Raw genomic sequence first — 21,151 nt, forward strand, 5'->3', positions numbered from 1 at the left:
TTGACAAGCGTGCTGTTATTAGTGCGCGGGAAGCACCCTCCTCCCAAGCCTACACTTAATTTAGAAACAGTACAAGTGTTCCCGTAAGATTCTCAAGCCTATGTCGGAAAGATCTGCCTTGCGCCGAGTTCACGTAAATCCCACTGCACATTCCTATTCTTTGCGTGCAGTCGGCTGCTACTGGTGTTGCTAGTTGTGACTGCTGATAACAGATGCCGTAGCAATCAATTCATGGAGTGAGTTGTATGTTTTGCGATAGTCTGTCTCTGACAAGCAAGCACAGGTGACATAGGTGCGAACACAGGAAGCTCGCAGACCCTCGCTGCCTGCAGACACCGAGCAGCCGCTCTAGGAGGGCGGCCTAAGCCGTAGGCGAAATGTGCTCATTCGCTTTGGCGCGACGTCGAACTATAAATAATGCTGTCACTAGCGTGAGCGTTGCGTGAAGTCGGAAAAGTCGGCTGCGTGGGTGAGAGCCAAGTTTGGGGAGCGTTTTGTAGTATGCGCAGTGCAATGGAGACGCGGAAACTTGTTGTGGCCCAGTGTTTTGCAGTTGGACGACAAGATTGGTACACAGTGGTAAAGAGCGAGGCACTGAGTTGGCATGAATAATGAAGTGCACAATGGGGCTCGAGATGTGTTTGTTCCCTCAGGTGCTGTATGATTGTCGACAAGGAGTTAAAACGGAGCAATTTGTGACGGCTCTTTCAATTTAAGACGTTAAAAACAGACGGAATTTGCATTTGTAATACCAGAGCATCGTAACTACTTGGAACTTTTGTGTATATGAACGTGTCCGCGCCTTTGTACTCTGCTCCCTTCACCGCTACAAACCAACCAACCATCGTGTCCGTGCGCATCCGAGTCGCGAAGAATGGGGAATAGCGCAGTTTGGTCGTGCCTGGGGCGTAGCTCAGTTGGTAGAGCGTTCGCTTCGCATGTGAAAGGTGCAGGGTTCAAGCCGCGGCGCCTCAATTTTTTGTGGTCAGTGCATGGTAAGTGTTGGTCGCGGCGAACCTAAAGACACGCAAGATGTTGCAAAGCCAGCGTCACAGACTGATATGATGTATACTGATGTAAGGAGAGCAAGATGTAAGTGTGGGGACCGGCTGTTATCGAGGTGTCATCGAGTGCAGATCTGTCTTAGGTATCACGGCTTAACCTCATTGAAGTCTAGAGGGTGGACAACACGTTCGTCTTACTCAGAGCGGTGTCCGAACTCTATTTTCAACGTTATACGTGCCACTTTCATTGTGGCCAACTACGATTCGATACAGAATGCACGATACCTGAAAGACACCCTAACGGATACATAGAGAGTAGTGTTCGTCTGCTGAATAATGGGAGTGCAAGGGTCTGTGTCGTCTATATGGCTGTATGTAGCACCATAAGTCTTAGGGGGGGCGGTCGTAGCTCAGATGATAGAGCGCTCGCTTAGTATGCGAGAGGTACTGGGATCAATACCCAGTGCCTCCAGAGTTTTTAACACACCTACATGCGCACCTTGCCATGCAAGTGGAATAATTCACAGCCAGCAGATGTGTCTAGGAAGATACAAGCGAATGATTAGCATTCACCATTGACAAGCGTGCTGTTATTAGTGCGCGGGAAGCACCCTCCTCCCAAGCCTACACTTAATTTAGAAACAGTACAAGTGTTCCCGTAAGATTCTCAAGCCTATGTCGGAAAGATCTGCCTTGCGCCGAGTTCACGTAAATCCCACTGCACATTCCTATTCTTTGCGTGCAGTCGGCTGCTACTGGTGTTGCTAGTTGTGACTGCTGATAACAGATGCCGTAGCAATCAATTCATGGAGTGAGTTGTATGTTTTGCGATAGTCTGTCTCTGACAAGCAAGCACAGGTGACATAGGTGCGAACACAGGAAGCTAGCAGACCCTCGCTGCCTGCAGACACCGAGCAGCCACACTAGGAGGGCGGCCTAAGCCGTAGGCGAAATGTGCTCATTCGCTTTGGCGCGACGTCTAACTATAAATAATGCTGTCACTAGCGTGAGCGTTGCGTGAGCGTCGTGGAAAGTCGGAAAAGTCGGCTGCGTGGGTAAGTGCCAAGTTTGGGGAGCGTTTCGTAGTATGCGCTGTGCAATGGAGACGCGGAAACTTGTTGTGGCCCAGTGTTTTGCAGTTGGACGACAAGATTGGTACACAGTAGTAAAGAGCGAGGCACTGAGTTGGCATGAATAATGGAGTGCACAATGGGGCTCGAGATGTGTTTGTTACCTCAGGTGCTGTATGATTGTCGACAAGGAGTGAAAACGGAGCAATTTGTGACGGCTCTTTCAATTTAAGACGTTAAAAACAGACGGAATTTGCATTTGTAATACCAGAGCATCGAAACTACTTGGAACTTTTGTGTATATGAACATGTCCGCGCCTTTGTACTCTGCTCCCTTCACCGCTACAAACCAACCAACCATCGTGTCCGTGCGCATCAGAGTCGCAATGAATGGGGAATAGCGCAGTTTGGTCGTGCATGTGGCGTAGCTCAGTTGGTAGAGCGTTCGCTTCGCATGTGAAAGGTGCAGGGTTCAAGCGGCGGCGTCTCCATTTTTTGTGGTCAGTGCATGGTAAGTGTTGGTCGCGGCGAACCTAAAGGCACGCAAGATGTTGCAAAGCCAGCGTCACAGACTGATATGATGTATACTGACGTAAGAAGAGCAAGATGTAAGTGTGGGGACCGGCTGTTATCGAGGTGTCATCGAGTGCAGATCTGTCTTAGGTATCACGGCCTAACCTCATTGAAGTCTAGAGGGTGGACAACACGTTCGTCTTACTCAGAGCGGTGTCCGAACTCTATTTTCAACGTTATACGTGCCACTTTCATTGTGGCCAACTACGATTCGATACAGAATGCACGATACCTGAAAGACACCCTAACGGATACATAGAGAGTAGTGTTTGTCTGCTGAATAATGGGAGTGCAAGGGTCTGTGTCGTCTATATGGCTGTATGTAGCACCATTAGTCTTAGGGGGGGCGGTCGTAGCTCAGATGATAGAGCGCTCGCTTAGTATGCGAGAGGTACTGGGATCAATACCCAGTGCCTCCAGAGTTTTTAACACACCTACATGCGCACCTTGCCATGCAAGTGGAATAATTCTCAGCCTGCAGATGTGCCTAGGAAGATACAAGCGAATGATTAGCATTCACCATTGACAAGCGTGCTGTTATTAGTGCGCGGGAAGCACCCTCCTCCCAAGCCTACACTTAATTTAGAAACAGTACAAGTGTTCCCGTAAGATTCTCAAGCCTATGTCGGAAAGATCTGCCTTGCGCCGAGTTCACGTAAATCCCACTGCACATTCCTATTCTTTGCGTGCAGTCGGCTGCTACTGGTGTTGCTAGTTGTGACTGCTGATAACAGATGCCGTAGCAATCAATTCATGGAGTGAGTTGTATGTTTTGCGATAGTCTGTCTCTGACAAGCAAGCACAGGTGACATAGGTGCGAACACAGGAAGCTAGCAGACCCTCGCTGCCTGCAGACACCGAGCAGCCACACTAGGAGGGCGGCCTAAGCCGTAGGCGAAATGTGCTCATTCGCTTTGGCGCGACGTCTAACTATAAATAATGCTGTCACTAGCGTGAGCGTCGTGGAAAGTCGGAAAAGTCGGCTGCGTGGGTAAGTGCCAAGTTTGGGGAGCGTTTCGTAGTATGCGCTGTGCAATGGAGACGCGGAAACTTGTTGTGGCCCAGTGTTTTGCAGTTGGACGACAAGATAGGTACACAGTAGTAAAGAGCGAGGCACTGAGTTGGCATGAATAATGGAGTGCACAATGGGGCTCGAGATGTGTTTGTTACCTCAGGTGCTGTATGATTGTCGACAAGGAGTGAAAACGGAGCAATTTGTGACGGCTCTTTCAATTTAAGACGTTAAAAACAGACGGAATTTGCATTTGTAATACCAGAGCATCGAAACTACTTGGAACTTTTGTGTATATGAACGTGTCCGCGCCTTTGTACTCTGCTCCCTTCACCGCTACAAACCAACCAACCATCGTGTCCGTGCGCATCAGAGTCGCAATGAATGGGGAATAGCGCAGTTTGGTCGTGCATGTGGCGTAGCTCAGTTGGTAGAGCGTTCGCTTCGCATGTGAAAGGTGCAGGGTTCAAACGGCGGCGTCTCCATTTTTTGTGGTCAGTGCATGGTAAGTGTTGGTCGCGGCGAACCTAAAGGCACGCAAGATGTTGCAAAGCCAGCGTCACAGACTGATATGATGTATACTGACGTAAGAAGAGCAAGATGTAAGTGTGGGGACCGGCTGTTATCGAGGTGTCATCGAGTGCAGATCTGTCTTAGGTATCACGGCCTAACCTCATTGAAGTCTAGAGGGTGGACAACACGTTCGTCTTACTCAGAGCGGTGTCCGAACTCTATTTTCAACGTTATACGTGCCACTTTCATTGTGGCCAACTACGATTCGATACAGAATGCACGATACCTGAAAGACACCCTAACGGATACATAGAGAGTAGTGTTCGTCTGCTGAATAATGGGAGTGCAAGGGTCTGTGTCGTCTATATGGCTGTATGTAGCACCATTAGTCTTAGGGGGGGCGGTCGTAGCTCAGATGATAGAGCGCTCGCTTAGTATGCGAGAGGTACTGGGATCAATACCCAGTGCCTCCAGAGTTTTTAACACACCTACATGCGCACCTTGCCATGCAAGTGGAATAATTCTCAGCCTGCAGATGTGCCTAGGAAGATACAAGCGAATGATTAGCATTCACCATTGACAAGCGTGCTGTTATTAGTGCGCGGGAAGCACCCTCCTCCCAAGCCTACACTTAATTTAGAAACAGTACAAGTGTTCCCGTAAGATTCTCAAGCCTATGTCGGAAAGGTCTGCCTTGCGCCAAGTTCACGTAAATCCCACTGCACATTCCTATTCTTTGCGTGCAGTCGGCTGCTACTGGTGTTGCTAGTTGTGACTGCTGATAACAGATGCCGTAGCAATCAATTCATGGAGTGAGTTGTATGTTTTGCGATAGTCTGTCTCTGACAAGCAAGCACAGGTGACATAGGTGCGAACACAGGAAGCTAGCAGACCCTCGCTGCCTGCAGACACCGAGCAGCCACACTAGGAGGGCGGCCTAAGCCGTAGGCGAAATGTGCTCATTCGCTTTGGCGCGACGTCTAACTATAAATAATGCTGTCACTAGCGTGAGCGTCGTGGAAAGTCGGAAAAGTTGGCTGCGTGGGTAAGTGCCAAGTTTGGGGAGCGTTTCGTAGTATGCGCTGTGCAATGGAGACGCGGAAACTTGTTGTGGCCCAGTGTTTTGCAGTTGGACGACAAGATAGGTACACAGTAGTAAAGAGCGAGGCACTGAGTTGGCATGAATAATGGAGTGCACAATGGGGCTCGAGATGTGTTTGTTACCTCAGGTGCTGTATGATTGTCGACAAGGAGTGAAAACGGAGCAATTTGTGACGGCTCTTTCAATTTAAGACGTTAAAAACAGACGGAATTTGCATTTGTAATACCAGAGCATCGAAACTACTTGGAACTTTTGTGTATATGAACGTGTCCGCGCCTTTGTACTCTGCTCCCTTCACCGCTACAAACCAACCAACCATCGTGTCCGTGCGCATCAGAGTCGCAATGAATGGGGAATAGCGCAGTTTGGTCGTGCATGTGGCGTAGCTCAGTTGGTAGAGCGTTCGCTTCGCATGTGAAAGGTGCAGGGTTCAAGCGGCGGCGTCTCCATTTTTTGTGGTCAGTGCATGGTAAGTGTTGGTCGCGGCGAACCTAAAGGCACGCAAGATGTTGCAAAGCCAGCGTCACAGACTGATATGATGTATACTGACGTAAGAAGAGCAAGATGTAAGTGTGGGGACCGGCTGTTATCGAGGTGTCATCGAGTGCAGATCTGTCTTAGGTATCACGGCCTAACCTCATTGAAGTCGAGAGGGTGGACAACACGTTCGTCTTACTCAGAGCGGTGTCCGAACTCTATTTTCAACGTTATACGTGCCATTTTCATTGTGGCCAACTACGATTCGATACAGAATGCACGATACCTGAAAGACACCCTAACGGATACATAGAGAGTAGTGTTCGTCTGCTGAATAATGGGAGTGCAAGGGTCTGTGTCGTCTATATGGCTGTATGTAGCACCATCAGTTTTAGGGGGGGGCGGTCGTAGCTCAGATGATAGAGCGCTCGCTTAGTATGCGAGAGGTACTGGGATCAATACCCAGTGCCTCCAGAGTTTTTAACACACCTACATGCGCACCTTGCCATGCAAGTGGAATAATTCTCAGCCTGCAGATGTGCCTAGGAAGATACAAGCGAATGATTAGCATTCACCATTGACAAGCGTGCTGTTATTAGTGCGCGGGAAGCACCCTCCTCCCAAGCCTACACTTAATTTAGAAACAGTACAAGTGTTCCCGTAAGATTCTCAAGCCTATGTCGGAAAGATCTGCCTTGCGCCGAGTTCACGTAAATCCCACTGCACATTCCTATTCTTTGCGTGCAGTCGGCTGCTACTGGTGTTGCTAGTTGTGACTGCTGATAACAGATGCCGTAGCAATCAATTCATGGAGTGAGTTGTATGTTTTGCGATAGTCTGTCTCTGACAAGCAAGCACAGGTGACATAGGTGCGAACACAGGAAGCTAGCAGACCCTCGCTGCCTGCAGACACCGAGCAGCCACTCTAGGAGGGCGGCCTAAGCCGTAGGCAAAATGTGCTCATTCGCTTTGGCGCGACGTCTAACTATAAATAATGCTGTCACTAGCGTGAGCGTCGTGGAAAGTCGGAAAAGTTGGCTGCGTGGGTAAGTGCCAAGTTTGGGGAGCGTTTCGTAGTATGCGCTGTGCAATGGAGACGCGGAAACTTGTTGTGGCCCAGTGTTTTGCAGTTGGACGACAAGATTGGTACACAGTGGTAAAGAGCGAGGCACTGAGTTGGCATGAATAATGAAGTGCACAATGGGGCTCGAGATGTGTTTGTTCCCTCAGGTGCTGTATGATTGTCGACAAGGAGTTAAAACGCAGCAATTTGTGACGTCTCTTTCAATTTAAGACGTTAAAAACAGACGGAATTTGCATTTGTAATACCAGAGCATCGTAACTACTTGGAACTTTTGTGTATATGAACGTGTCCGCGCCTTTGTACTCTGCTCCCTTCACCGCTACAAACCAACCAACCATCGTGTCCGTGCGCATCAGAGTCGCGAAGAATGGGGAATAGCGCAGTTTGGTCGTGCCTGGGGCGTAGCTCAGTTGGTAGAGCGTTCGCTTCGCATGTGAAAGGTACAGGGTTCAAGCCGCGGCGCCTCAATTTTTTGTGGTCAGTGCATGGTAAGTGTTGGTCGCGGCGAACCTAAAGGCACGCAAGATGTTGCAAAGCCAGCGTCACAGACTGATATGATGTATACTGATGTAAGGAGAGCAAGATGTAAGTGTGGGGACCGGCTGTTATCGAGGTGTCATCGAGTGCAGATCTGTCTTAGGTATCACGGCTTAACCTCATTGAAGTCTAGAGGGTGGACAACACGTTCGTCTTACTCAGAGCGGTGTCCGAACTCTATTTTCAACGTTATACGTGCCACTTTCATTGTGGCCAACTACGATTCGATACAGAATGCACGATACCTGAAAGACACCCTAACGGATACATAGAGAGTAGTGTTCGTCTGCTGAATAATGGGAGTGCAAGGGTCTGTGTCGTCTATATGGCTGTATGTAGCACCATTAGTCTTAGGGGGGGCGGTCGTAGCTCAGATGATAGAGCGCTCGCTTAGTATGCGAGAGGTACTGGGATCAATACCCAGTGCCTCCAGAGTTTTTAACACACCTACATGCGCACCTTGCCATGCAAGTGGAATAATTCTCAGCCTGCAGATGTGCCTAGGAAGATACAAGCGAATGATTAGCATTCACCATTGACAAGCGTGCTGTTATTAGTGCGCGGGAAGCACCCTCCTCCCACGCCTACACTTTATTTAGAAACAGTACAAGTGTTCCCGTAAGATTCTCAAGCCTATGTCGGAAAGATCTGCCTTGCGCCGAGTTCACGTAAATCCCACTGCACATTCCTATTCTTTGCGTGCAGTCGGCTGCTACTGGTGTTGCTAGTTGTGACTGCTGATAACAGATGCCGTAGCAATCAATTCATGGAGTGAGTTGTATGTTTTGCGATAGTCTGTCTCTGACAAGCAAGCACAGGTGACATAGGTGCGAACACAGGAAGCTAGCAGACCCTCGCTGCCTGCAGACACCGAGCAGCCACACTAGGAGGGCGGCCTAAGCCGTAGGCGAAATGTGCTCATTCGCTTTGGCGCGACGTCTAACTATAAATAATGCTGTCACTAGCGTGAGCGTTGCGTGAGCGTCGTGGAAAGTCGGAAAAGTCGGCTGCGTGGGTAAGTGCCAAGTTTGGGGAGCGTTTCGTAGTATGCGCTGTGCAATGGAGACGCGGAAACTTGTTGTGGTCCAGTGTTTTGCAGTTGGACGACAAGATTGGTACACAGTGGTAAAGAGCGAGGCACTGAGTTGGCATGAATAATGAAGTGCACAATGGGGCTCGAGATGTGTTTGTTCCCTCAGGTGCTGTATGATTGTCGACAAGGAGTTAAAACGGAGCAATTTGTGACGGCTCTTTCAATTTAAGACGTTAAAAACAGACGGAATTTGCATTTGTAATACCAGAGCATCGTAACTACTTGGAACTTTTGTGTATATGAACGTGTCCGCGCCTTTGTACTCTGCTCCCTTCACCGCTACAAACCAACCAACCATCGTGTCCGTGCGCATCAGAGTCGCGAAGAATGGGGAATAGCGCAGTTTGGTCGTGCCTGGGGCGTAGCTCAGTTGGTAGAGCGTTCGCTTGGCATGTGAAAGGTGCAGGGTTCAAGCCGCGGCGCCTCAATTTTTTGTGGTCAGTGCATGGTAAGTGTTGGTCGCGGCGAACCTAAAGGCACGCAAGATGTTGCAAAGCCAGCGTCACAGACTGATATGATGTATACTGATGTAAGGAGAGCAAGATGTAAGTGTGGGGACCGGCTGTTATCGAGGTGTCATCGAGTGCAGATCTGTCTTAGGTATCACGGCTTAACCTCATTGAAGTCTAGAGGGTGGACAACACGTTCGTCTTACTCAGAGCGGTGTCCGAACTCTATTTTCAACGTTATACGTGCCACTTTCATTGTGGCCAACTACGATTCGATACAGAATGCACGATACCTGAAAGACACCCTAACGGATACATAGAGAGTAGTGTTCGTCTGCTGAATAATGGGAGTGCAAGGGTCTGTGTCGTCTATATGGCTGTATGTAGCACCATTAGTCTTAGGGGGGGCGGTCGTAGCTCAGATGATAGAGCGCTCGCTTAGTATGCGAGAGGTACTGGGATCAATACCCAGTGCCTCAAGAGTTTTTAACACACCTACATGCGCACCTTGCCATGCAAGTGGAATAATTCTCAGCCTGCAGATGTGCCTAGGAAGATACAAGCGAATGATTAGCATTCACCATTGACAAGCGTGCTGTTATTAGTGCGCGGGAAGCACCCTCCTCCCAAGCCTACACTTAATTTAGAAACAGTACAAGTGTTCCCGTAAGATTCTCAAGCCTATGTCGGAAAGATCTGCCTTGCGCCGAGTTCACGTAAATCCCACTGCACATTCCTATTCTTTGCGTGCAGTCGGCTGCTACTGGTGTTGCTAGTTGTGACTGCTGATAACAGATGCCGTAGCAATCAATTCATGGAGTGAGTTGTATGTTTTGCGATAGTCTGTCTCTGACAAGCAAGCACAGGTGACATAGGTGCGAACACAGGAAGCTAGCAGACCCTCGCTGCCTGCAGACACCGAGCAGCCACACTAGGAGGGCGGCCTAAGCCGTAGGCGAAATGTGCTCATTCGCTTTGGCGCGACGTCTAACTATAAATAATGCTGTCACTAGCGTGAGCGTTGCGTGAGCGTCGTGGAAAGTCGGAAAAGTCGGCTGCGTGGGTAAGTGCCAAGTTTGGGGAGCGTTTCGTAGTATGCGCTGTGCAATGGAGACGCGGAAACTTGTTGTGGCCCAGTGTTTTGCAGTTGGACGACAAGATTGGTACACAGTGGTAAAGAGCGAGGCACTGAGTTGGCATGAATAATGAAGTGCACAATGGGGCTCGAGATGTGTTTGTTCCCTCAGGTGCTGTATGATTGTCGACAAGGAGTTAAAACGGAGCAATTTGTGACGGCTCTTTCAATTTAAGACGTTAAAAACAGACGGAATTTGCATTTGTAATACCAGAGCATCGTAACTACTTGGAACTTTTGTGTATATGAACGTGTCCGCGCCTTTGTACTCTGCTCCCTTCACCGCTACAAACCAACCAACCATCGTGTCCGTGCGCATCAGAGTCGCGAAGAATGGGGAATAGCGCAGTTTGGTCGTGCCTGGGGCGTAGCTCAGTTGGTAGAGCGTTCGCTTCGCATGTGAAAGGTGCAGGGTTCAAGCCGCGGCGCCTCAATTTTTTGTGGTCAGTGCATGGTAAGTGTTGGTCGCGGCGAACCTAAAGGCACGCAAGATGTTGCAAAGCCAGCGTCACAGACTGATATGATGTATACTGATGTAAGGAGAGCAAGATGTAAGTGTGGGGACCGGCTGTTATCGAGGTGTCATCGAGTGCAGATCTGTCTTAGGTATCACGGCTTAACCTCATTGAAGTCTAGAGGGTGGACAACACGTTCGTCTTACTCAGAGCGGTGTCCGAACTCTATTTTCAACGTTATACGTGCCACTTTCATTGTGGCCAACTACGATTCGATACAGAATGCACGATACCTGAAAGACACCCTAACGGATACATAGAGAGTAGTGTTCGTCTGCTGAATAATGGGAGTGCAAGGGTCTGTGTCGTCTATATGGCTGTATGTAGCACCATTAGTCTTAGGGGGGGCGGTCGTAGCTCAGATGATAGAGCGCTCGCTTAGTATGCGAGAGGTACTGGGATCAATACCCAGTGCCTCAAGAGTTTTTAACACACCTACATGCGCACCTTGCCATGCAAGTGGAATAATTCTCAGCCTGCAGATGTGCCTAGGAAGATACAAGCGAATGATTAGCATTCACCATTGACAAGCGTGCTGTTATTAGTGCGCGGGAAGCACCCTCCTCCCAAGCCTACACTTAATTTAGAAACAGTACAAGTGTTCCCGTAAGATTCTCAAGCCTATGTCGGAAAGATCTGCCTTGCGCCGAGTTCACGTAAATCCCACTGCACATTCCTATTCTTTGCGTGCAGTCGGCTGCTACTGGTGTTGCTAGTTGTGACTGCTGATAACAGATGCCGTAGCAATCAATTCATGGAGTGAGTTGTATGTTTTGCGATAGTCTGTCTCTGACAAGCAAGCACAGGTGACATAGGTGCGAACACAGGAAGCTAGCAGACCCTCGCTGCCTGCAGACACCGAGCAGCCACACTAGGAGGGCGGCCTAAGCCGTAGGCGAAATGTGCTCATTCGCTTTGGCGCGACGTCTAACTATAAATAATGCTGTCACTAGCGTGAGCGTTGCGTGAGCGTCGTGGAAAGTCGGAAAAGTCGGCTGCGTGGGTAAGTGCCAAGTTTGGGGAGCGTTTCGTAGTATGCGCTGTGCAATGGAGACGCGGAAACTTGTTGTGGCCCAGTGTTTTGCAGTTGGACGACAAGATTGGTACACAGTGGTAAAGAGCGAGGCACTGAGTTGGCATGAATAATGGAGTGCACAATGGGGCTGGAGATGTGTTTGTTACCTCAGGTGCTGTATGATTGTCGACAAGGAGTGAAAACGGAGCAATTTGTGACGGCTCTTTCAATTTAAGACGTTAAAAACAGACGGAATTTGCATTTGTAATACCAGAGCATCGAAACTACTTGGAACTTTTGTGTATATGAACGTGTCCGCGCCTTTGTACTCTGCTCCCTTCACCGCTACAAACCAACCAACCATCGTGTCCGTGCGCATCAGAGTCGCAATGAATGGGGAATAGCGCAGTTTGGTCGTGCATGTGGCGTAGCTCAGTTGGTAGAGGGTTCGCTTCGCATGTGAGAGGTGCAGGGTTCAAGCGGCGGCGTCTCCATTTTTTGTGGTCAGTGCATGGTAAGTGTTGGTCGCGGCGAACCTAAAGGCACGCAAGATGTTGCAAAGCCAGCGTCACAGACTGATATGATGTATACTGACGTAAGGAGAGCAAGATGTAAGTGCTGGGACCGGCTGTTATCGAGGTGTCATCGAGTGCAGATCTGTCTTAGGTATCACGGCTTAACCTCATTGAAGTCTAGAGGGTGGACAACACGTTCGTCTTACTCAGAGCGGTGTCCGAACTCTATTTTCAACGTTATACGTGCCACTTTCATTTGGCCAACTACGATTCGATACAGAATGCACGAAACCTGAAAGACACCCTAACGGATACATAGAGAGTAGTGTTTGTCTGCTGAATAATGGGAGTGCAAGGGTCTGTGTCGTCTATATGGCTGTATGTAGCACCATTAGTCTTAGGGGGGGCGGTCGTAGCTCAGATGATAGAGCGCTCGCTTAGTATGCGAGAGGTACTGGGATCAATACCCAGTGCCTCCAGAGTTTTTAACACACCTACATGCGCACCTTGCCATGCAAGTGGAATAATTCTCAGCCTGCAGATGTGCCTAGGAAGATACAAGCGAATGATTAGCATTCACCATTGACAAGCGTGCTGTTATTAGTGCGCGGGAAGCACCCTCCTCCCACGCCTACACTTTATTTAGAAACAGTACAAGTGTTCCCGTAAGATTCTCAAGCCTATGTCGGAAAGATCTGCCTTGCGCCGAGTTCACGTAAATCCCACTGCACATTCCTATTCTTTGCGTGCAGTCGGCTGCTACTGGTGTTGCTAGTTGTGACTGCTGATAACAGATGCCGTAGCAATCAATTCATGGAGTGAGTTGTATGTTTTGCGATAGTCTGTCTCTGACAAGCAAGCACAGGTGACATAGGTGCGAACACAGGAATCTAGCAGACCCTCGCTGCCTGCAGACACCGAGCAGCCACTCTAGGAGGGCGGCCTAAGCCGTAGGTGAAATGTGCTCATTCGCTTTGGCGCGACGTCGAACTATAAATAATGCTGTCACTAGCGTGAGCGTCGTGGAAAGTCGGAAAAGTCGGCTGCGTGGGTGAGAGCCAAGTTTGGGGAGCGTTTTGTAGTATGCGGAGTGCAATGGAGACGCGGAAACTTGTTGTGGCCCAGTGTTTTGCAGTTGGACGACAAGATTAGTACACAGTGGTAAAGAGCGAGGCACTGAGTTGGCATGAATAATGAAGTGCACAATGGGGCTCGAGATGGGTTTGTTACCTCAGGTGCTGTATGATTGTCGACAAGGAGTTAAAACGGAGCAATTTGTGACGGCTCTTTCAATTTAAGACGTTAAAAACAGACGGAATTTGCATTTGTAATACCAGAGCATCGTAACTACTTGGAACTTTTGTGTATATGAACGTGTCCGCGCCTTTGTACTCTGCTCCCTTCACCGCTACAAACCAACCAACCATCGTGTCCGTGCGCATCAGAGTCGCGAAGAATGGGGAATAGTGCAGTTTGGTCGTGCATGTGGCGTAGCTCAGTTGGTAGAGCGTTCGCTTCGCATGTGAAAGGTGCAGGGTTCAAGCGGCGGCGTCTCCATTTTTTGTGGTCAGTGCATGGTAAGTGTTGGTCGCGGCGAACCTAAAGGCACGCAAGATGTTGCAAAGCCAGCGTCACAGACTGATATGATGTATACTGACGTAAGAAGAGCAAGATGTAAGTGTGGGGACCGGCTGTTATCGAGGTGTCATCGAGTGCAGATCTGTCTTAGGTATCACGGCCTAACCTCATTGAAGTCTAGAGGGTGGACAACACGTTCGTCTTACTCAGAGCGGTGTCCGAACTCTATTTTCAACGTTATACGTGCCACTTTCATTGTGGCCAACTACGATTCGATACAGAATGCACGATACCTGAAAGACACGCTAACGGATACATAGAGAGTAGTGTTCGTCTGCTGAATAATGGGAGTGCAAGGGTCTGTGTCGTCTATATGGCTGTATGTAGCACCATCAGTCTTAGGGGGGGCGGTCGTAGCTCAGATGATAGAGCGCTCGCTTAGTATGCGAGAGGTACTGGGATCAATACCCAGTGCCTCCAGAATTTTTAACACACCTACATGCGCACCTTGCCATGCAAGTGGAATAATTCTCAGCCTGCAGATGTGCCTAGGAAGATACAAGCGAATGATTAGCATTCACCATTGACAAGCGTGCTGTTATTAGTGCGCGGGAAGCACCCTCCTCCCACGCCTACACTTTATTTAGAAACAGTACAAGTGTTCCCGTAAGATTCTCAAGCCTATGTCGGAAAGATCTGCCTTGCGCCGAGTTCACGTAAATCCCACTGCACATTCCTATTCTTTGCGTGCAGTCGGCTGCTACTGGTGTTGCTAGTTGTGACTGCTGATAACAGATGCCGTAGCAATCAATTCATGGAGTGAGTTGTATGTTTTGCGATAGTCTGTCTCTGACAAGCAAGCACAGGTGACATAGGTGCGAACACAGGAATCTAGCAGACCCTCGCTGCCTGCAGACACCGAGCAGCCACTCTAGGAGGGCGGCCTAAGCCGTAGGCGAAATGTGCTCATTCGCTTTGGCGCGACGTCTAACTATAAATAATGCTGTCACTAGCGTGAGCGTTGCGTGAGCGTCGTGGAAAGTCGGAAAAGTCGGCTGCGTGGGTGAGAGCTAAGTTTGGGGAGCGTTTTGTAGTATGCGCAGTGCAATGGAGACGAGGAAACTTGTTGTGGCCCAGTGTTTTGCAGTTGGACGACAAGATTGGTACACAGTGGTAAAGAGCGAGGCACTGAGTTGGCATGAATAATGAAGTGCACAATGGGGCTCGAGATGTGTTTGTTCCCTCAGGTGCTGTATGATTGTCGACAAGGAGTTAAAACGGAGCAATTTGTGACGGCTCTTTCAATTTAAGACGTTAAAAACAGACGGAATTTGCATTTGTAATACCAGAGCATCGTAACTACTTGGAACTTTTGTGTATATGAACGTGTCCGCGCCTTTGTACTCTGCTCCCTTCACCGCTACAAACCAACCAACCATCGTGTCCGTGCGCATCAGAGTCGCGAAGAATGGGGAATAGCGCAGTTTGGTCGTGCCTGGGGCGTAGCTCAGTTGGTAGAGCGTTCGCTTCGCATGTGGAAGGTGCAGGGTTCAAGCCGCGGCGCCTCAATTTTTTGTGGTCAGTGCATGGTAAGTGTTGGTCGCGGCGAACCTAAAGGCACGCAAGATGTTGCAAAGCCAGCGTCACAGACTGATATGATGTATACTGATGTAAGGAGAGCAAGATGTAAGTGTGGGGACCGGCTGTTATCGAGGTGTCATCAAGTGCAGATCTGTCTTAGGTATCACGGCTTAACCTCATTGAAGTCTAGAGGGTGAACAACACGTTCGTCTTACTCAGAGCGGTGTCCGAACTCTATTTTCAACGTTATACGTGCCTCTTTCATTGTGGCCAACTACGATTCGATACAGAATGCACGATACCTGAAAGACACCCTAACGGATACATAGAGAGTAGTGTTCGTCTGCTGAATAATGGGAGTGCAAGGGTCTGTGTCGTCTATATGGCTGTATGTAGCACCATTAGTCTTAGGGGGGGCGGTCGTAGCTCAGATGATAGAGCGCTCGCTTAGTATGCGAGAGGTACTGGGATCAATTCCCAGTGCCTCCAGAGTTTTTAACACACCTACATGCGCACCTTGCCATGCAAGTGGAATAATTCTCAGACTGCAGATGTGCCTAGGAAGATACAAGCGAATGATTAGCATTCACCATTGACAAGCGTGCTGTTATTAGTGCGCGGGAAGCACCCTCCTCCCAAGCCTACACTTAATTTAGAAACAGTACAAGTGTTCCCGTAAGATTCTCAAGCCTATGTCGGAAAGATCTGCCTTGCGCCGAGTTCACGTAAATCCCACTGCACATTCCTATTCTTTGCGTGCAGTCGGCTGCTACTGGTGTTGCTAGTTGTGACTGCTGATAACAGATGCCGTAGCAATCAATTCATGGAGTGAGTTGTATGTTTTGCGATAGTCTGTCTCTGACAAGCAAGCACAGGTGACATAGGTGCGAACACAGGAAGCTAGCAGACCCTCGCTGCCTGCAGACACCGAGCAGCCACACTAGGAGGGCGGCCTAAGCCGTAGGCGAAATGTGCTCATTCGCTTTGGCGCGACGTCGAACTATAAATAATGCTGTCACTAGCGTGAGCGTCGTGGAAAGTCGGAAAAGTCGGCTGCGTGGGTGAGAGCCAAGGTTGGGGAGCGTTTTGTAGTATGCGCAGTGCAATGGAGACGCGGAAACTTGTTGTGGCCCAGTGTTTTGCAGTTGGACGACAAGATTGGTACACAGTGGTAAAGAGCGAGGCACTGAGTTGGCATGAATAATGAAGTGCACAATGGGGCTCGAGATGGGTTTGTTACCTCAGGTGCTGTATGATTGTCGACAAGGAGTTAAAACGGAGCAATTTGTGACGGCTCTTTCAATTTAAGACGTTAAAAACAGACGGAATTTGCATTTGTAATACCAGAGCATCGTAACTACTTGGAACTTTTGTGTATATGAACGTGTCCGCGCCTTTGTACTCTGCTCCCTTCACCGCTACAAACCAACCAACCATCGTGTCCGTGCGCATCAGAGTCGCGAAGAATGGGGAATAGCGCAGTTTGGTCGTGCCTGGGGCGTAGTTCAGTTGGTAGAGCGTTCGCTTCGCATGTGAAAGGTGCAGAGTTCAAGCCGGGGCGCCTAAATTTTTTGTGGTCAGTGCATTGTAAGTGTTGGTCGCGGCGAACCTAAAGGCACGCAAGATGTTGCAAAGCCAGCGTCACAGACTGATATGATGTATACTGACGTAAGGAGAGCAAGATGTAAGTGTGGGGACCGGCTGTTATCGAGGTGTCATCGAGTGCAGATCTGTCTTAGGTATCACGGCTTAACCTCATTGAAGTCTAGAGGGTGGACAACACGTTCGTCTTACTCAGAGCGGTGTCCGAACTCTATTTTCAACGTTATACGTGCCACTTTCATTGTGGCCAACTACGATTCGATACAGAATGCAAGAAACCTGAAGTACACCCTAATGGATACATAGAGAGTAGTGTTTGTCTGCTGAATAATGGGAGTGCAAGTGTCTGTGTCGTCTATATGGCTGTATGTAGCACCATTAGTCTTCGTGGGGGGCAGGCATAGCTCAGATGGTAGAGCGCTGGCTTAGTATGCGAGAAGTACTGGGATCAATACCCAGTGCCTCCAGAATTTTTAACACACCTACATGCGCACCTTGCCATGCAGTGGAATAATTCTCAGCCTGCAGATGTGTCTAGGAAGATACAAGCGAATGATTAGCATCCACAATTGGCAAGCGTGCTGTTATTAGTGCGCGGGAAGCACCCTCCTCCCACGCCTACACTTTATTTAGAAACAGTACAAGTGTTCCCGTAAGATTCTCAAGCCTATGTCGGAAAGATCTGCCTTGCGCCGAGTTCACGTAAATCCCACTGCACATTCCTATTCTTTGCGTGCAGTCGGCTGCTACTGGTGTTGCTAGTTGTGACTGCTGATAACAGATGCCGTAGCAATCAATTCATGGAGTGAGCTGTATGTTTTGCGATAGTCTGTCTCTGACAAGCAAGCACAGGTGACATAGGTGCGAACACAGGAATCTAGCAGATCCTCGCTGCCTGCAGACACCAAGCAGCCACTCTAGGAGGGCCGCTTAAGCCGTAGGCGAAATGTGCTCATTCGCTTTGGCGCGACGTCGAACTATAAATAATGCTGTCACTAGCGTGAGCGTCGTGGAAAGTCGGAAAAGTCGGCTGCGTGGGTGAGAGCCAAGTTTGGGGAGCGTTTTGTAGTATGCGCAGTGCAATGGAGACGCGGAAACTTGTTGTGGCCCAGTGTTTTGCAGTTGGACGACAAGATTGGTACACAGTGGTAAAGAGCGAGGCACTGAGTTGGCATGAATAATGAAGTGCACAATGGGGCTCGAGATGTGTTTGTTCCCTCAGGTGCTGTATGATTGTCGACAAGGAGTTAAAACGGAGCAATTTGTGACGGCTCTTTCAATTTAAGACGTTAAAAACAGACGGAATTTGCATTTGTAATACCAGAGCATCGTAACTACTTGGAACTTTTGTGTATATGAACGTGTCCGCGCCTTTGTACTCTGCTCCCTTCACCGCTACAAACCAACCAACCATCGTGTCCGTGCGCATCAGAGTCGCGAAGAATGGGGAATAGCGCAGTTTGGTCGTGCCTGGGGCGTAGCTCAGTTGGTAGAGCGTTCGCTTCGCATGTGAAAGGTGCAGGGTTCAAGCCGCGGCGCCTCAATTTTTTGTGGTCAGTGCATGGTAAGTGTTGGTCGCGGCGAACCTAAAGGCACGCAAGATGTTGCAAAGCCAGCGTCACAGACTGATATGATGTATACTGATGTAAGGAGAGCAAGATGTAATTGTGGGGACCGGCTGTTATCGAGGTGTCATCGAGTGCAGATCTGTCTTAGGTATCACGGCTTAACCTCATTGAAGTCTAGAGGGTGGACAACACGTTCGTCTTACTCAGAGCGGTGTCCGAACTCTATTTTCAACGTTATACGTGCCACTTTCATTGTGGCCAACTACGATTCGATACAGAATGCACGATACCTGAAAGACACCATAACGGATACATAGAGAGTAGTGTTCGTCTGCTGAATAAGGGGAGTGCAAGGGTCTGTGTCGTCTATATGGCTGTATGTAGCACCATTAGTCTTAGGGGGGGCGGTCGTAGCTCAGATGATAGAGCGCTCGCTTAGTATGCGAGAGGTACTGGGATCAATACCCAGTGCCTCCAGAGTTTTTAACACACCTACATGCGCACCTTGCCATGCAAGTGGAATAATTCTCAGCCTGCAGATGTGCCTAGGAAGATACAAGCGAATGATTAGCATTCACCATTGACAAGCGTGCTGTTATTAGTGCGCGGGAAGCACCCTCCTCCCAAGCCTACACTTAATTTAGAAACAGTACAAGTGTTCCCGTAAGATTCTCAAGCATATGTCGGAAAGATCTGCCTTGCGCCGAGTTCACGTAAATCCCACTGCACATTCCTATTCTTTGCGTGCAGTCGGCTGCTACTGGTGTTGCTAGTTGTGACTGCTGATAACAGATGCCGTAGCAATCAATTCATGGAGTGAGTTGTATGTTTTGCGATAGTCTGTCTCTGACAAGCAAGCACAGGTGACATAGGTGCGAACACAGGAAGCTAGCAGACCCTCGCTGCCTGCAGACACCGAGCAGCCACACTAGGAGGGCGGCCTAAGCCGTAGGCGAAATGTGCTCATTCGCTTTGGCGCGACGTCTAACTATAAATAATGCTGTCACTAGCGTGAGCGTTGCGTGAGCATCGTGGAAAGTCGGAAAAGTCGGCTGCGTGGGTAAGTGCCAAGTTTGGGGAGCGTTTCGTAGTATGCGCTGTGCAATGGAGACGCGGAAACTTGTTGTGGCCCAGTGTTTTGCAGTTGGACGACAAGATTGGTACACAGTAGTAAAGAGCGAGGCACTGAGTTGGCATGAATAATGGAGTGCACAATGGGGCTCGAGATGTGTTTGTTACCTCAGGTGCTGTATGATTGTCGACAAGGAGTGAAAACGGAGCAATTTGTGACGGCTCTTTCAATTTAAGACGTTAAAAACAGACGGAATTTGCATTTGTAATACCAGAGCATCGAAACTACTTGGAACTTTTGTGTATATGAACGTGTCCGCGCCTTTGTACTCTGCTCCCTTCACCGCTACAAACCAACCAACCATCGTGTCCGTGCGCATCAGAGTCGCAATGAATGGGGAATAGCGCAGTTTGGTCGTGCATGTGGCGTAGCTCAGTTGGTAGAGCGTTCGCTTCGCATGTGAAAGGTGCAGTGTTCAAGCGGCGGCGTCTCCATTTTTTGTGGTCAGTGCATGGTAAGTGTTGGTCGCGGCGAACCTAAAGGCACGCAAGATGTTGCAAAGCCAGCGTCACAGACTGATATGATGTATACTGACGTAAGGAGAGCAAGATGTAAGTACTGGGACCGGCTGTTATCGAGGTGTCATCGAGTGCAGATCTGTCTTAGGTATCACGGCTTAACCTCATTGAAGTCTAGAGGGTGGACAACACGTTCGTCTTACTCAGAGCGGTGTCCGAACTCTATTTTCAACGTTATACGTGCCACTTTCATTGTGGCCAACTACGATTCGATACAGAATGCACGAAACCTGAAAGACACCCTAACGGATACATAGAGAGTAGTGTTCGTCTGCTGAATAATGGGAGTGCAAGGGTCTGTGTCGTCTATATGGCTGTATGTAGCACCATTAGTCTTAGGGGGGGCGGTCGTAGCTCAGATGATAGAGCGCTCGCTTAGTATGCGAGAGGTACTGGGATCAATACCCAGTGCCTCCAGAGTTTTTAACACACCTACATGCGCACCTTGCCATGCAAGTGGAATAATTCTCAGCCTGCAGATGTGCCTAGGAAGATACAAGCGAATGATTAGCATTCACCATTGACAAGCGTGCTGTTATTAGTGCGCGGGAAGCACCCTCCTCCCAAGCCTACACTTAATTTAGAAACAGTACAAGTGTTCCCGTAAGATTCTCAAGCCTATGTCGGAAAGATCTGCCTTGCGCCGAGTTCACGTAAATCCCACTGCACATTCCTATTCTTTGCGTGCAGTCGGCTGCAACTGGTGTTGCTACTTGTGACTGCTGATAACAGATGCCGTAGCAATCAATTCATGGAGTGAGTTGTATGTTTTGCGATAGTCTGTCTCTGACAAGCAAGCACAGGTGACATAGGTGCGAACACAGGAAGCTAGCAGACCCTCGCTGCCTGCAGACACCGAGCAGCCACACTAGGAGGGCGGCCTAAGCCGTAGGCGAAATGTGCTCATTCGCTTTGGCGCGACGTCGAACTATAAATAATGCTGTCACTAGCGTGAGCGTTGCGTGAGCGTCGTGGAAAGTCGGAAAAGTCGGCTGCGTGGGTAAGTGCCAAGTTTGGGGAGCGTTTCGTAGTATGCGCTGTGCAATGGAGACGCGGAAACTTGTTGTGGCCCAGTGTT

The 21,151-nt window shown here is 49.2% G+C and overlaps 5 non-coding genes across 5 annotated transcripts; all 5 read left to right on the forward strand.

The window, feature by feature from the left end:
• Positions 1–902: 902 nt before the first annotated feature.
• Positions 903–975, forward strand: Trnaa-cgc (transfer RNA alanine (anticodon CGC)). The gene has a single exon. It is a non-coding gene; the product is annotated as a tRNA-Ala (tRNA).
• A 6,255-nt stretch (positions 976–7,230) lies between these two features.
• Positions 7,231–7,303, forward strand: Trnaa-cgc (transfer RNA alanine (anticodon CGC)). Its single transcript has one exon. It is a non-coding gene; the product is annotated as a tRNA-Ala (tRNA).
• A 1,517-nt stretch (positions 7,304–8,820) lies between these two features.
• Trnaa-ggc (transfer RNA alanine (anticodon GGC)) lies at positions 8,821–8,893 on the forward strand. The gene has a single exon. It is a non-coding gene; the product is annotated as a tRNA-Ala (tRNA).
• Positions 8,894–10,410: 1,517 nt separating this feature from the next.
• Trnaa-cgc (transfer RNA alanine (anticodon CGC)) lies at positions 10,411–10,483 on the forward strand. The gene has a single exon. It is a non-coding gene; the product is annotated as a tRNA-Ala (tRNA).
• A 7,843-nt stretch (positions 10,484–18,326) lies between these two features.
• On the forward strand, positions 18,327–18,399 carry Trnaa-cgc (transfer RNA alanine (anticodon CGC)). Its single transcript has one exon. It is a non-coding gene; the product is annotated as a tRNA-Ala (tRNA).
• Positions 18,400–21,151: the final 2,752 nt, after the last annotated feature.

The sequence above is a fragment of the Schistocerca gregaria genome, chromosome 10, assembly GCF_023897955.1.
Source record: "Schistocerca gregaria isolate iqSchGreg1 chromosome 10, iqSchGreg1.2, whole genome shotgun sequence".
In the NCBI taxonomy this organism is placed as follows: Eukaryota; Metazoa; Arthropoda; class Insecta; order Orthoptera; family Acrididae; genus Schistocerca; species Schistocerca gregaria.